The 16,338-nt window shown below is 43.0% G+C and overlaps 1 protein-coding gene across 1 annotated transcript in view; it reads left to right on the top strand.

The window, feature by feature from the left end:
* The window catches only part of LOC127646277 (phosphatidylinositol 3-kinase regulatory subunit gamma-like), a 342,067-nt gene that overhangs the window by 210,526 nt on the left and 115,203 nt on the right, over positions 1–16,338 (top strand). The window lies entirely within an intron of this gene.

The raw sequence follows: 16,338 nt of genomic DNA, 5'->3' as shown, positions 1-16,338 counted from the left end.
TGACAATGGTGGTGGAGTTGGAAGTGGCCACGCAGTCATAAGTGTACAATGAGTACAGCAGTCCCCAGCTTTCCAATTGTGGTGAGAAAAATTGCATCTCAGAATGATATTCTGTGATGCGGGTTGGCACACCTTTGGGGGCATGGGACCTACACAATATTAGGCAGGTGGTTTTAATGTTGTGGCTGATCTGTGCATATTTACACACTTATTCTAGTCTGATTAACTTCTGTTGTATCTCACCTGATAGTGTATTAGACTTTGATCTCGGAGAACGAGCCATGAGCCAAGCCAACAACACTCTATATGAAAGTGAAAGTTAAGCAAATGTGCCACAGAAGCAATACAATATGACGTGGTTGCTTCAGTAAATGTGCTTTTAATGACAATTTGGTGTTTAAAACACTACCCGGAAAAGAGAAGGGATGCGCAGTCCTCGCCACTGCTGTCCGCCAGAAGTCGGATGAATTGCTGCCATCCACCAGGAAGCAGAGAAGCTGTTGCCATCCACCAGGGGACAGAACAGGCTGCCGTCCGCCAGGGGAGGAGCATGTGGAGGTGTGGCTGAGGACCAGGCGACAATGTGTCCAGGGACCATCGAGCCACTCTCTCTCTCTCTCTCTCTCTCTCTCTCTCTCTCTCTATCTGTCTCTCACTCTTTTCCTCTCCCCTCACCATCCCCTCGTCTTTCCCATGGTCTAGAGCAGGGGAAGACTTGCCGGCAGAAGAATGGCTGAGAGAGATAGAGAGAGAGAGAGAGAGAGAGAGAAATGGCTCGCCTGTCCCAAGACATGCTGTTGCCTGGTCCTCAGCCACTCCTCGACAGTTGCTCCTCCCTTGGCTGATGGCAGCAAGTCCTCCTTCCCCTGGCGGATGGCAGCAGTTCCTCCAGCTCCTGGGTTTCGCCACCAGTTTAATGAGGTTCTTAAGATGGACAAGAAGGAAGTGGGAATAAACTGAACAGTCTATGTAAATTTTTAAAAACAAACTGAACTCAAATATAACAAATTGAAAAACAAACAAAGACGACACACACAGCTTCATGCATCTCTCTCTCTTCCCTAACTGGCATCTCTGGCTTATCCTTATCCCCCTGCCAGCTGATTAGGACAATTCATCAGCGGGTGTGCATCCTCACGTCCCGGTCACTACCTCCTCCTCGTCGCAACATAATTACACTGAATTTTCTGTCCCCATGCTGGACATTTCACTCAGAAACGGCAGACAAACGTGTAATGAAGCAAGTAATTTTGGTTTGCAAAAGGGTTGTCATTGTCACGTAAATTTCATGAGACCAGGCTGACATATTTACAAAGAAAAACAATTAAATAACATGATCGTGGACACTAGATTGCATCCTATGTGAACGGCAGCTGATAATGTTTGTTTTCAATGATAGTGTGTTAATGAATGTTTTCTTTTTATTTCTCCCTTTCAAGACTGTTCTGAGATTGTAACAGATGCTAATACCATGGCAATTGGATATACGTATAGTACCATCTGAATTATTACAGTATTCTTATACCATTGTATTTATGGTATATATGGTATTCCAATGTACTTAAAATAATTTAAAGGCATTACCATCATTCATGTGCCAAATGATGGTACTAATCCCAAAATATAGTATTGCCATGGTATTTTTTGTAAGTGTCTGCATGTGTGTGTTTTTTAGTTTTATGGTCGCCTTTACATTTAGATCACCATAACTTGGCCATAATGTGTATGAAATAGCTCTAACCTTTCAGTCACTCATAAAAGAGGGTGTGTTCTGTGTAGAAAGTGTCCAAACCATCTGTAGATTTCAGAGTGTTTCCAGTCAGTTTCATCAGCATATATCAACTTTAATGCATATATTTGTTATGTTTGTTTGTTTTGCCTCACTTCCTGTTTTAGTGCTGTCTTTTGAAGTGCAAGGCCTTGTATAACTCTTTTCCACTGGGAATTAGTATGTAATAGAACAAAAGGGTTCTATGGAGAGGGCAAGCTACAGAAAGGATTCTATTGAGAGGGAGCGCTAGAGAGAATGAGGCTAAGGCAAGAACAAGGGTGTCAAACTCAATTTAAGTCCAGTCTGAGTTTGCATTTTCTAAACTCATGGGGAAAGAACTTAAAGTGCTTATTTTTTTTTTTTTTTCATGTTAACTTCATATTACATTTATATTATAATAACTACAATGACAACTTGACATTGCTTTAAGAAAGGGTTACTGAATTCAAAAAAATATAAAATAGCTTAAACAACAGGTAATGCAGATCTGTATGTTTAAAATAGTGCTCCGAGACATTATAATAAATGACAGGAGGCTGCTTTTAACTCTTGGGCCATGCATTTGACATCTTTGTGTTGGCATGTCAGAAACTGTCAAACATGGACAGAGGAAAGGTGAGACAGGGACAAGCTGTCAAAAGATGTTTGCATGACATACATGTATTACCTGAGAGGCAGAGGTGGCACGGGAGAGGAGAGATGGAAAAACAAGTGACAGGAAGAGAAGATTAAAGTGATACTAGTGCACTGAGGGTCAATACATGGAGCACGAGATCCATTGGCTAAATCCAAATAGAAGAAAAATGCAGTTGTCAATCCTGTTTTAGAGTGCTAAATATGGTTACATTCACACACAGTTTATTTAGAAATGAGAGTGGAAACACCATTCTACATTGGATGAATGACAGATGAACTCACCTCTTGTTTATTAAAGGAATAGTTCACCCAAAAATTACAATTCTTTTTCAAACCCATGGAAAACCTTGACGTCCTTTGTGCATTCATGAGTGCTATAAGAGAATCTCGTCACATCACAGTGGCTTGAATGTTTATGTGAGAACTTTTTTTTACCGCTAAGCAATGCAAATTCAACCACAACTCTCAGAAAGGACTGGCATGTTGATGTAGGTAAGGCATGTAGATAAGATATTGGTCTTGGCGGGCTAGATCTGCTATGCTGGTGCAAAACAAGAATGGATACTTGCTACTGTTAGTCAATAAAACATACTGAGCATGTGGACATGCAGTTGCTGCTGCACAAAACATGAGACATTATTGCATCGAACATGAAAGACATGCTGCTGTACAATTAGAGATACATACAAACCCATGTAGCAGATTTGGACAGGTGGGAACTGGGGATGGTGGTTGGTTTCAGAGTGAAACACTTTCAGCGCACTGCAGTGAACTGCTATTGCAAAACTAAGCTATTTACATGTTATACAAAGAGAGTTATGCAAGCTGATTGGCTACTCGAATACACATTAAGGAACTGATTGCTTTACATGTCATGTGTGAGAGAGACAATAGGCTGAAACATATAAAATCAGCTTGCGCCCAATAGATTTTCATGGCTGAACTTATGTCATTTCTTGTGTGAAGCCATTGTGACCAAATGTTTCGGTCCCACTTTATTTAAGTTGACTTTAACTACTATGTACTAACATTAAAATACATACATTGCAATGTACTTATTGTGTAACTATACTGTATTTTGTTCTGCAAAATGTTCACAAGTTTCACATTTGCTGCTCCTGAGGTTGAGGTATGGGTAGGGTTAGGGTTTAGGGTAAGGGTTGAGGTAGGGTTAGGTTTAGGTTTAGGGGAAGATTAAAAGTGTAACTACAGATGAAATCAAATACAGGTACTTTAAATGTAAGTACAATGCAACAACACATGTGTATAATTGTATCAAATGCTGAAGTACATTGTAGTTAAAGACCTTATATAAAGGATCCAACTTTTCTCATAGCACTCTGAAATGTGCAATAGATGTCAAAATTCTCACTGAAAAATAACTTACATTTTGGGTTGTTTATCACCAAAACTGCATAATTTCAGAAGACATGGAATATGTCACATGGACTAATTTTATGTATTTGGCTCCTTTTTTAAGCTTTAAAGTGACGCACTATCCACTACCATAGTATTAAAATAATGGACCATGATTTTCATTTAAACAGTTCTTTTTGTGTTTCGCATACCAAAGCCAAAGGGGTTGGCAACAAAATGAGGGTGAGTAATTTATGACAGAATTTTCATTCTTGGGTGAAATATTCCTTAAATGTTTTGTCAGTTGTCAATTGTGATAAGGCTCTCCAGTGTTATAGAAGTAGGGCTGAGCACAGTAGTGTAGTCTAGGGCATACGCAGGCATATACGCCGGATGCCCACCTATCTTTCTTGGGATTTTGCCCACCTGAAATAATTTATGATACGTATGGCTGCCAGAACAAGGAGTAGGCTTTTGACCCAGAACTTTTTCAATCTACTAACGGGGGGTTTATTTTAAAAAGGGTAAAGAGATTCTCTCTAAACGCGCATGGAGCTGCGGGAGGCTGGAGCTCAACTGATGGCACAAACAAGACAGACAGTCTGTCTAATCTGATTCTCCAATCAGGACATTAATTTCAGACACGACTGGATATTTGTTAACCAAGCATATTTTCTGTTTCCTTCTAAACGTAAATATTATGCAATTAAACTTACTGCAAGCTTACTGAATATTCTGCATGTTATTGCACCCGTGCTAGATTTTGTTGCTCAGATGCTGGACAACTGTGTCCTGTAATTATATTAAATGTCTGTCTTCTTCTTTTTTTTTTTTTGCCTTATACTGCTGTCAGTGTTACCTTTTTTTCATGATATTAAATTATTTCAATTAATATTTATATGTAGGAAATCAATTTCACTATACACAGAAAAGCACATTATAGTAAACATATAAAACAAATAACTATTAATTCTAATGTAGGGTATATATAGTAATACAAGTCAAGATAGCATCAAACTCAAATTAGCTATACAATGATTAACAGATTATTGTTTATTATGTATGTATTAGTTTATTAATTAAAGTAATTATAAAGTATTACCAATTTTCATAGTAGCTTAATGAAAGGAACATTTATGACACCTATTAATTTAAATACATATTTAACATCCAGTTGCCATACCATTGTTCTTAGTAATGTACTGCACACCATGCCTGCAAGAAACTTACCCTGATATACATTTTGTAAATTCATGTGGACTATAATTACAACAGCCAATATACAGTATTTATTTTATTTTTTTATAGAAAAATATATTTCTTACACATTGTACATATGTACTGTATATACATGTAAATATTAGAATTTTAGAGACCTGGTGCATGTTTTTTTGTTTGTTTGTTTTTCCGGGGGTGGGGGGGTCAACTTGCATTTGTGGGTACTTTATAAATTCACAGTATGCCCACCTCTTCAGATACTACTACTCCACAGGCTGAGCAATATATTGAATATACACAATATAACCACGATGATTTTTCTGCGATATACTATAAATGTAAGCAATATTGTGATGTTTTTACAGTTCTTTTTATATTGCCATTAAGTTTCATAACAAGTACTACTGATGCTTCCAGTATTGACAGCATCATTGATTATAATGGGAGCGATTTGCTTTTGATGTATTGCATCACTTTGATGTAGATAGGGTGTTTGTCTAATGACACACTCTTTATGAAATTTATTTTGCCAAATAATAAGTGCTGTAAAATCATCGCGATATTCAAAATATTGTGTAATTTTATATTTTCAGCTAAATCTTTGTGATTATATTATGTAAGTCACCCAGCTCTATATCGGAGTCACCATCTTTGATATTTATTTTTGCTACTGACCATATTTACATGCACTTGTTGTGGTTATTCCATGGTTTTTGCTGAAAGCGGCATTTTGAAACTTTGTGTAAACAAGCCATTTTAAGAGATTAAGAGATCGTGGTTTAACTCATCCAGGTTTCTCCCAGTGAACACGGCTTATCTGGCCATGTAAATGCATGAGCGGCGTTCTTACAGGCTTTTGATGAATGTGCATGTGCGTGAACAGTTCGGATAAAAAATATTGTATGATGGAGCTTAAAAACAAGTAAACACAGTGGAAAGAATTCAACATTTCTGTGAGTACAGTGGTAAAAGTACATGCACTATAAACACCAATGTAAAATATCAACTGTCCCTCGCATCCGCGTATATGTGCTATTATATTGGAGTTGGAGTTTTTGTGATTGGAGTATTGGAGATTTATGTGATTGGGAAACCCCACTATTACAGTGCAATTCTGCTGCAGGTCGCTATAGAAAGTTAATAAAACAAACACAGCAACAACACTGGAATATCTGGAAATAAAAACAAAGCAACAGAGAATAAAATAGTGAAGTCTTCCTCGGATGCCATGTTTGTTATTTACACAAGTGTCACAGGGAAATAATTTTTCTTTGGAGAGAGCTGCTTAGTGACCCAGTTGCATGTATACCAGATTAAAGAGTATGCTGCTTATACATTTAATGTAAACTGGAACACCACTTCCTCGCAATATGGCGCTTTCTCACAATAAGCTGCTTTCTGGTGTCCATGTAATCGTAGTTACCTTTGTAGCTATTGTGAAAAAAAGGGGGCTTTACTTAAGTTATACATTCATACAGATGTAAATTGTTCTTTGAACGGGACAATTCAAGAGTCACCATAATCCCAAACACTGACTGGGTGAATGTAGCCATTGAGAACTTCAAACATCGCTGAATAAATGAGCAGCGGAGTCTTTGTTTGCTGTGGCTGAGGCCCTAATGTGGCCTGATTTACGAGACTCAGCCCCAGGCTGTGGTTTTATAGCTTTTATGTGGCTGAGCAGTGTGTGTGGCGCAGTTTATCAGGTCATCTGCACTGTCGCTGATACCATCTCACTCCAGCCTGTGGATAATAATGGCGTGACATTATGGGCCTTTAGCAAACCCTTAGAGCAGGGGGTCAAGGTTAGCCCATATTAAGATGTGAAATGGGCCCTTATATTGTCCTGAGCTGAGATGTGTAAAAATAGCTCTAATTTCTGTTCGCATTTCAATAAAACAGCCGCTTTACCTTTCCTCTCATGGAGGAAAGGTTTATAGGCAGCAAGGGGATTGTAATGGTCAGGATGGCAAGATGGAAGCAAGCACGCAATGACATCCCATCTCAGCTTTACACACATACACAGACCTCACTCACGCTACCTTAATACAGCCCTGTTCTCTCATGTACACTCACACTATTTCCTCCTGTCAACATGCATTTGTGTCTCATAAATGCCCACACACACACACGCAGATAGAAACATACACTCATTTCCCTAGATCAATCTATCTATCTATCTATCTATCTATCTATCTATCTATCTATCTATCTATCTATCTATCTATCTATCTATCTATCTATCTGTCTGTCTGTCTGTCTGTCTGTCTGTCTGTCTGTCTGTCTGTCTCTGTCACACTTTATATTCTATTTAATTTTATTTTTGGAAGAAGAAATAAAAGTGTTTAAAAAAAATAGAAGAATAAAATGGTGTGTTCTTTACTTGCATGGTTATAATTCAAACCTAGCTAATAGTTAAAGCAGTCTGGCACATTGGGACATTTGTAATCCATATCTCAGTCTAGTTACAAAGCAGCAACACAGGGCATGAGGTCATTTCTGGCAGACTGGCATATAGCCCTTAGCACAGAGCAGCTGTCCCTCTCATCCCTGCTGTCCTCACATGCAGACAGCATAACATGGCTCTGACCATACGACCATGACTTTTGCCTGAGAGGCTTTCACCTCAAGGTCAGGGGCCAAGTAGATTTGACCCATGAGTTTTATTCACAACCACACAGCGTCATTTTCTGATTCCCCTGCATTCTCTTCCTCCAGGGGTTTGTCTGTCTTTATCCCTATTACTTTCCAACCCTCTTTTAAACCACCACTTATAGTGACGATCCTGCTGACATAATCAGGGATTTTATATAGCAGCTTTCTAATACAGAATGTTCATACATGCCTGATTATCTCACATTATCCACCTTTTTCTTGAACATGGAAGTGTTCCACGGTTTGCCTGTTTTGAATTTCCAGTCTCCAGTGTTTTCACATGCATTGGTGTATATTCTTAGCAATTAATGGGATGTTTATAGTATTACATTTGTCAAAACTTAAAAAAAAAAAAAAACACGTGGCTCTATAGTGCTGATAATTCATAGAGTTGAGATGACCGTTTTTTATTAACATTGCCTCACCTGAGTGTGTAGATGTCATGAGGCGATGCTGAGGTTAGTTATGTTGATGTCATTAATTACTTTGAGTTGTAATGACAGCCAACAACTGCACAAGTTTAGCCTGAATTTCATGTTTATTCCAAATAACACTTAAATGGTTGTTCGCCGTCTAGACCACTTGTTTGGATAGTCTTTACATTGTGTCTCAAGTCTAGAAACACTAAACAGGCAATTAGAATCGTAATGGCCCAGTGATTGCTCAGGAAAGCTGTGGATAAAAAGGATAGTTCTGGTACTGGATGCTGATTGGTTAAAAGCCATGCTTTATTCATGATAAAGCACAGCTCTGACCGCTTCACTTCACAACTCCTATTTATATCACTCTGCAGCACCCATAGCTGACAGTTATTCTTGTGGTCTAGCAACGTTCTGTTTACTGCCAGGGAGAAATATAACATTTTAATGAATATTTATGTCCTTAATATTTTTATTAATTTGTGACCATTTTATAAAAGCAATAAGGCACTTTAGGCTGTACCATATTGTGAATATAGTCACAGCTGAAGAGGTTGCATGTACTACGCGACACCCCTTCAGCCGTGACTACAGTATATTCACAATATAGCATGGCCTCCCATTCCTTATTGCTTAAATATAGCACAGTGCTCCAGTATAGTACAGTTTAATATGTAAAATTCTAAAACCTCAAACTTAAATTCTGATTTCCTATCTGTCACTCACTTGACGTTGTGTCCATAAAGTGACGCTAGGGGTCACTCTTAAGAGCCCGAGACACCTCTGGTCTTTGATAAAAGGCCATTGGGAATTGGCGAGTGGTATTTGCATGCCACTCCTCCACACATACAGGTATAAAGGAGCTGCCGTGTGATCGATGCAGTCATCAAGCGGTCGATGTTCACTGAGTCGAGGACTTTGCCCAGCAGTTCTCGGCAGTGAAGCAGCAGACGAGGGCAATTCAACAAATCCTGCCCCAGCGCGGCTCAAGATCCCGCACCCCGTCTGCTCGTCCCTGTGGCCCTGCCCTGGCGTTGAGCCCCCTGCAGGATGCAGGCCGCATATCAAGGCCGGCCGCTAGGAAGAAGACCTCAAAGCGCCCCTGAGATGGCGACCCAGGGACGAGGAGACCTGCTGTTGTCACAAACCCGGCAAACCCGGATGGTTTCAACAGACCATGGGGACAATGTATCTCCTCCCCCGACCGATCCGCTGGTGGGTATCAGGAGCCAGGTAAGTGCTTCGATGTCCCCCGACTCAGCACAGCCCAGTCAATGTGGCACCTCTGGCTCTGCCCTGCCACGAGGCCCCACCCATCGGTAAGTCTGACGAGACTGTAACCTTGGTCCACCCCACTCAGAATATGGACACGTGGCTTGCATTTTCTAAACCATCATGGTGGCTGGCCTGGACCGTCCGACTGGCAATGAGATTCAGTTCGCTAGTCACCTGCCCAGGTTCAGCGGCATCCACCTCACTTCGGTGAGATCACCGCTACCTTGCATGCAGAGATTGCACAGAGATCTTCTGTTTGAAGGTGTTCAGACCGAAGACAGTGGTTCCACTGAATTTATTTCAGAGGCTCCTGGGGCATATGGCATCCTCGGCGGTGGCCACACCACTCTGGTTGATGCAAATGAGACCACTTCAGCACTGGCTTCAGACTCGAGTCCCAAGATGGGCATGGCACCGCGGGACACATCGCGTGGCTATCACGCCAGTCTGTCACCGCTTCTTCATCCCTTGGACCGACCTCACTTTTCTATGGGCAGGTTTTCCCCTAGAGCAGGTCTCCAGGGGCTTTGTGGTCATGACCGATACCTCCAAAACAGGCTGGGGCGCTGTATGCATGGGGCACACAGTTCCTGGCTCCTGGACGGGCCCACGGCTACGTTGGCACATCAACTGCCTCGAGTTGTTGGCAATACTGCTTTCCCTGCAGAGGTTCCGGCCCTTGATCCAGGGCAACCATGTGTTAGCTTGGACAGACAACACGACAGAAAATGCCGTAAATCAACTGTCAAGGCGGTTTACGCTCCCGTTGTATGTCACAACTCGGAAAGGAGGTTATAGAAATAACCAGGACGTTCATTTTGGGAACATTTTTGAGTCGCTTTCTAAAATTCTATTTTAATATACAAAGTTACATTGGGTGGTGCCTGTAAACAGCCTACAGTTAGGAAAGTGAACTTTAATTATTATTTCGATTATGATTAATAATACAGTTGAAGTCAGAATTGTACATACACTTAGGATGAATTCATTAAAACTATTTGTTTTTAACTAATGTACAGATTTAATATTAGAAAACTATAGTTTTGGCAAGTCGTTAAAGACATCTACTTTATGCATGACACAAGTAGTTTTTCCAACAATTATTTACAGACAGATTGTTTCACTTTTAGTTGACTATATCACAATTCCATTGGGTCAGAAGTGTACATACATTAAGTTAACTATACCTTCAAGCAATGTTGTTAAACCTTTAGACAAATATCCAATTAGCTTCTGATAAAAGGTATACTGAATTGGAGGTGTACCTGTGGATATTTTTTAAGGCCTACCTTCTAACTCGGTGCCTCTTTGCTTGACATCATGGGAAAATCAAAAGAAATCAGCCAATACCTCAGAAAAACATTTTGGACCTCCACAAGTCTGGTTTATCCTTGGGAGCAATTTCCAAACACCTGAAAGTACCACGTTCATCTGTACAAACAATAGTATGCAAGTATAAACACCATGGGACCATACAGCCAACATACCTCTTAGGAAGACGCATTCTGTCTCCTAGAGATTAACATAGTTTGGTGTGAAAAGTGCAAATCAATCCCAGAACAACAGCAAAGGACCTTGTGAAGATGCTGGTGGAAACTGGTAGACAAGTATCTATATCCACAGTAAAACAAGTCCTATAGTGACATAACCTGAAAAGGAAAATGGGTCTTCCAAATGGACAATGACCACAAGCATGCCTCCAAAATTGTTGCAAAATTGTTTAAGGACAACAAATTCAAAGTATTGGAGTGACCATCAAAAAGCCCTGATCTCAAACCGAATTTGTGGGCAAAACTGAAAAAGCGTGTGCGAGGCCTACAAACCCGACTCAGTTACACCAGATCTGTCTGGAGGAATTGGCCACAATTCCAGCAACTTATTACGAGAAGCTTGTGGAAAGCTACCCAAAACGTTTGACCCAAGTTAAACAATTTAAAGGCAATGCTACAAAATACTAACAAAGTGTATGTCAACTTCTGACACACTGGGAATGTGATGGAAAAAATAAAAGCTGAAATAAATAATTCTCTCTACAATTATTGTGACATTTCACATTCTTAAAATATAGTGATCCTAACTGACCTAAGACAGGGACTGTTTTCTACGATTAAATGTCAGGAATTGTGTTTAAATGTATTTGGCTATGGCGTATGTAAACTTCTGAATTCAACTGTAAGTGTAATTGTAAGTGTAACTGTTTTTGAACACTGAACACTTTTATCATATTTCTGTTGCCACCATTTTATGAAAGCAATTAGCCTCTCAATGCTGTGCTTTAGTGTTTTTACCACAGTTATGGCGGTTATAGGCACTTTGATTTGTGTCACTTCCATTGAGGCACACATTATGGTCTTTGGAACATTCTCAAATCATGCTGGGATAACATGGATCATCAGGTTTTGCTCAAACTTGTGCAGTCCATGCCAGCTTGAGTGAATATTGTCATTAATGACAGAAGGGGACATACAAAATACCATGAAATTCTGGAATTCATGTTCATTTTTCAACTCAACTTTTCTCAAATGGCTGTGCTTATAAAATTTTTAATGAAAATAAAACTGTATTAAATTAGAAATAGAACATCTTGGTTACTTATGTAAGAAGTTTTGTCGATGAATTCACACTAGGGGTCACCCTTGGAAGCCCAGACATCTCTGATCTTTTGAGAAAAGGCCAGTGTGTATTGGCCTGTGGGATTTGCATGCCACTCCCCTGGAAATACGTGAATAAAAGGAATGCCGCAGCAAACCCACATTCAGGTTTCGCACTGAGGAGACGAGCCAAAGACTCGGCCATTTCAGCGGTTTGTTCAGTGTTGTGGTAAGAGGGACACAATGTCTCGTTCCCTCCATCAGGGAACGGAGGTTGCATCAGTAACTGAGACGTTCCATATCTGTCACTCACTCGACGTTGTGTCGATGAGTTGACACTAGGGGTCCCAATGGAAAACGATACAAGAGCTGAACCGGATTACACAGACTGGCGATGCGAGATGGGCAGAACTCTATGTGCCTCGTAGTGAGCACTGCAAGCCTTTGCGTAACTACCCCCAACACACTGGCAGGCAAGAAGCGGTCCCCTACACCCAGGGTAGCGGCTAACTGCTCAGTAGTTTAAGGACTGGCTGACCCAGCCATAGCCTTCTTTTTATTATTCTCCCCAAGATAAAGGAACAAATTGTTCAGCTGGGGGCCATATAAGGTCCAAGTTGCCCTCCAAAGAGGAGGACACTGCGGAGACTACACCTGGCCCCGAGAGAGGGGGGGGCACAACTAAATGGAATACAACACACAGTCTTACCGTGTCAGAGCAGAAACACATCGTGCGGGGTGGCACCGGGGTAGATCCTACCCAAGGAGGGGATGAGTTACTACAAACAAGGTCAACAAGGACAGATGGCCCTCTGCCCAAGATAGACGCGGTTACCAGCGGGGAAACTATTAGGTATTAGGTGTTGCCCAGCCCGCAGCTCTACAGATGTCTGCTAGAGAGGTGCCATGGGAAAACGCCCAAGAAGCCGCAACACCCCTGGTAGAGTGGGCTTGCAGGCCAGCAGGGGGCGGCACATGCTGGGCATGGTATGCCATGGTGATGGCATCACTAACCCAGTGAGCGATCCTCTGATCCCTTCCCTTCCGCTGTCCACCGAAGCAGATAAAGAGCTGTTCGGAGCTTCTAAATCTCTGGTGCGATCCAAGTAGATGCGAAGAGCATGCAGCGGACACAGCAACGTGAAGTCTGGGTCTGCCTCCTCAATGGGCAGTGCTTACAGGTTCACCATCTGATCCCTGAAACGGGTCGTGGGAACCTTGGTCACGTAGCCCGGTCGGGGTCTCAGGATAACGTGAGAGTAGTCCAGACTGAATTCTAGGCACAGTTTGCTGACAGAGAACGCCTGCATGTCCCCTACCCTCTTGATTGAGGTGAGCGCCGTCAGGAGCGTGGTCTTCAAAGAGAGCCCATTTAGCTCAGCTGACACAAAGGGCTGGAAGTGAGCTCCACAGAGCGGTCTCATGAGGCAACGAGGTGCGGCCTGGGGGGGTTGAACCTGATGATCAAATCGTGCTTTCCCAAATACTTACTGTCCACTGCATCGTGATGCACCGATATAGCGGCCACATACACCTTCAAGGTGGATGGGGACAGCCGTCCCTCCATCTTGACTTGCAGGAAGGAGAGCATCCTTTGTGCCAGGACATCTGTGCCGAGGGGAGCCTCAGCCAGAGAGTACCAAAGGGGGCAGTGGGAGGATTCAGGGGAAGCAAACAGGTCTACTTGTGCTTGGCCGAATCGACTCCAGATCAGCTGGACCACCTGAGGGTGGAATCTCCACACTCCCCTGAGCGTAACGTGTCGTCACAGCATGCCTGCTGTGCTTTTTGAGGTGGCACTGGATGAGAGTGACCGGCAGCGACTTGAGGTGCTGCTGACTTCAGAGGAGAAGATGACGGCCGAGTTGTGACAATCGACAAGAATGTAAACCGACTTGGTTGTTGATGTATGTAATCGTTGCTTTGTTGTCCGTCCAGACCTTTTTTGGGTACGATGAAGTAGGGGCTGTAAAACCCCTTCCTCATCTTGGCTGGAAGGACAGGCTGTATCGCATCCTTCTGTAGATGGGTGTGTTCTCTGCACGCAAGGTAGGGGCATTCTTACCTCTGACCATAGTGAGGCGGATGCCGTTTAACCTGGGCGGGCGCCTGGCTACGGGTTGGGGAGTGTGAGCCATGCCCCAAGCTCCGTGCGAGAGGGACCAAAGCGACTACCGCGTCAGACGTACCAGTGGACGGGGCCTCGCGACGGGGAGTAGACTGAGGTGCTGAGTATAGAGACATCAGAGCACTTACCTGGCTCCTTGTGACCTTTCCTTGGATAGCCTGTGAAGGTGGAGGAATATCTTCATCCTCGAAACCCATTGAGACCATCACATCGGTGGTGGGTTTGTGCCATGGCTGGGAACGTGGAAGTGGCGTGCCCGGTTCCGAGCCGCCGTACCTGCCAAGGAGAGCCAGAAATAGAGTGGAAAGATTGGAAATTGAGCCCAGGGAATGAGGAAACTGCCCTTTTATGGAAAATGTGGGTACCGCAGCCCGTCGGGCATGTGGCAAAACAAAAGTCAAACGAAAACAAGGATTCTCCACCCGACCGGGGGAGGGAGTGGTCTGCTTACCAGCTTCCGTTGTGCAGTTTCCTGAGTCCCAGGGCTGCCCCTCTCAGGGGCACTTCGAAGCCTTCTTGGGGTTCTTGGTGGCCGGTCATGAGGCGGGTGGCATCTGGGGCCTGCGGGTAGCTCCACACCGAGGCCGGCCCCGGGGGGCGGGGCTGTGGCAGAGCTGGTGTTGCTACCACAGGGGGACGCCCAGGGTGACGAGTAGACGGAGTGCAGGGCCTATAGCTCCGCTGAGGCAGGATATGTTGTATGTCCTCCGTCTGCTTTCTTACTATTGAGAACTGCAGGGAAAAGTCTCCAACGGTGTTGCCAAACAGCCCAACCTGGGAGATTGGGGCGTCAAGGAAGCGAACATTGTCGGTCTCTCGCGACTCGACCAGGTTGAGCCAAAGGTGGCATTCCTGGACCACCAGGGTGGACATTGCCTGCCCGAGAGCGCACACCATGACCTTTGTCCCTCGGAGGGCGAAGTCAGTCGTCGAGCACAGCTCCTGCATTAGACCCAGGTCAGGACTACCCATGTATAGTTCTCTTAGCACCTTGGCTTGGTGCACCTGCAGGAGCGCCGTGAAGTGGCGTGCCCAGCCACGCTATAGGCTTCAGCCATCAGTGACGACGTCAGCCTACAGGCTCTGGACAGTTGCCAGGGCGACTCCACCAAGTGGCGGCGGTTTGCGGGCACAAGTGCACCGCAACCGCTTCGTCCACTTGGGGAATCGCCGTGTAGCCCCTTGCCGCCCCGCCATCGATGGTAGTGTGAGCAGATGAGCTCACGGACCATGTGCGTGAAGAGAAATGTGCCTGCCTTTCATGCACCTCCGGGAAGAAAGGAACGGCGACAGATATATATATATATTCCTTTTTATATTCCTTTTATAACCGTATGTCCGGGGGAGTGGCATGCAAATCCCACATGCAATTCCCATTGGCCTTTTCTCAAAAGATCAGAGATGTCTGGGCTCCCAAGGGTGACCACTAGTGTCAACTCATCGACACAATTTTGAGTGAGTGACAGATAGGGAACATAGATTATTTTGAACACCACTATATATTTCACACAGTTCTGCCCAAATGTTTGATCTCTGAAAATATTAAAAGGAAGGATTATGTTCTACTGATGCCATTGTGTATGTTGATATTATGTAATACTGTAAGATAACTCTTGACAGGGCCTCTTCTCATCTAAAGTGGGCTCAGTACAATGACCTGGAAGGCAGCATGCCGATTTTGCATTGCAGATGCGGTTGAGCTCAGTACCACAGACAATAAAAAGCTCTACCTGTGGGGTCAGACATCTCCTACAGCTCTTCCCATTAATGTGATACATGATACTCTTTATTGAATGGCTTATTGCTGGTAGAACAGAGATACATTTCCCCAGCAAGCTTTACATCATGAGAAGCCTAGAAGGATATCCTGTCCATTATTCAGTTGTAGCACACTCACCCATGTTCAATTCGGACTGAAGTTCAGAATGTCCCATTCTGTTTATTGTGTATGATAAAGTTTCTTGGAAGATGGGCTGGATTTGGGACAATGCATTATTTTTATGCTCACTCAATCATGCTTTAATGCTTTTTTCGCAGATTTTCCTCTCAGCTTAGTAACAAATGTTATGCACTAGAGAAATGCCAAGCACAAAACCAACACATTTTCAAATAGATGCCTGAGTAAGATAATGCCGTAATGCATTGCATTGCATGGCAACCATAAACAGCCTATAGTTAGGCTATTGTTAATTTAATTACATATTGAACTTTTGTATCTTTATCATATTACTTTTGCCACAGTTTGATATCTTTTAAATACATTGTCAGATTTCAAAGAAAATGAGTATG

This window comes from Xyrauchen texanus, chromosome 7 (assembly GCF_025860055.1).
Source record: "Xyrauchen texanus isolate HMW12.3.18 chromosome 7, RBS_HiC_50CHRs, whole genome shotgun sequence".
Taxonomy (NCBI): Eukaryota; Metazoa; Chordata; class Actinopteri; order Cypriniformes; family Catostomidae; genus Xyrauchen; species Xyrauchen texanus.
This window is presented reverse-complemented; position numbering and strand designations above follow the sequence as displayed.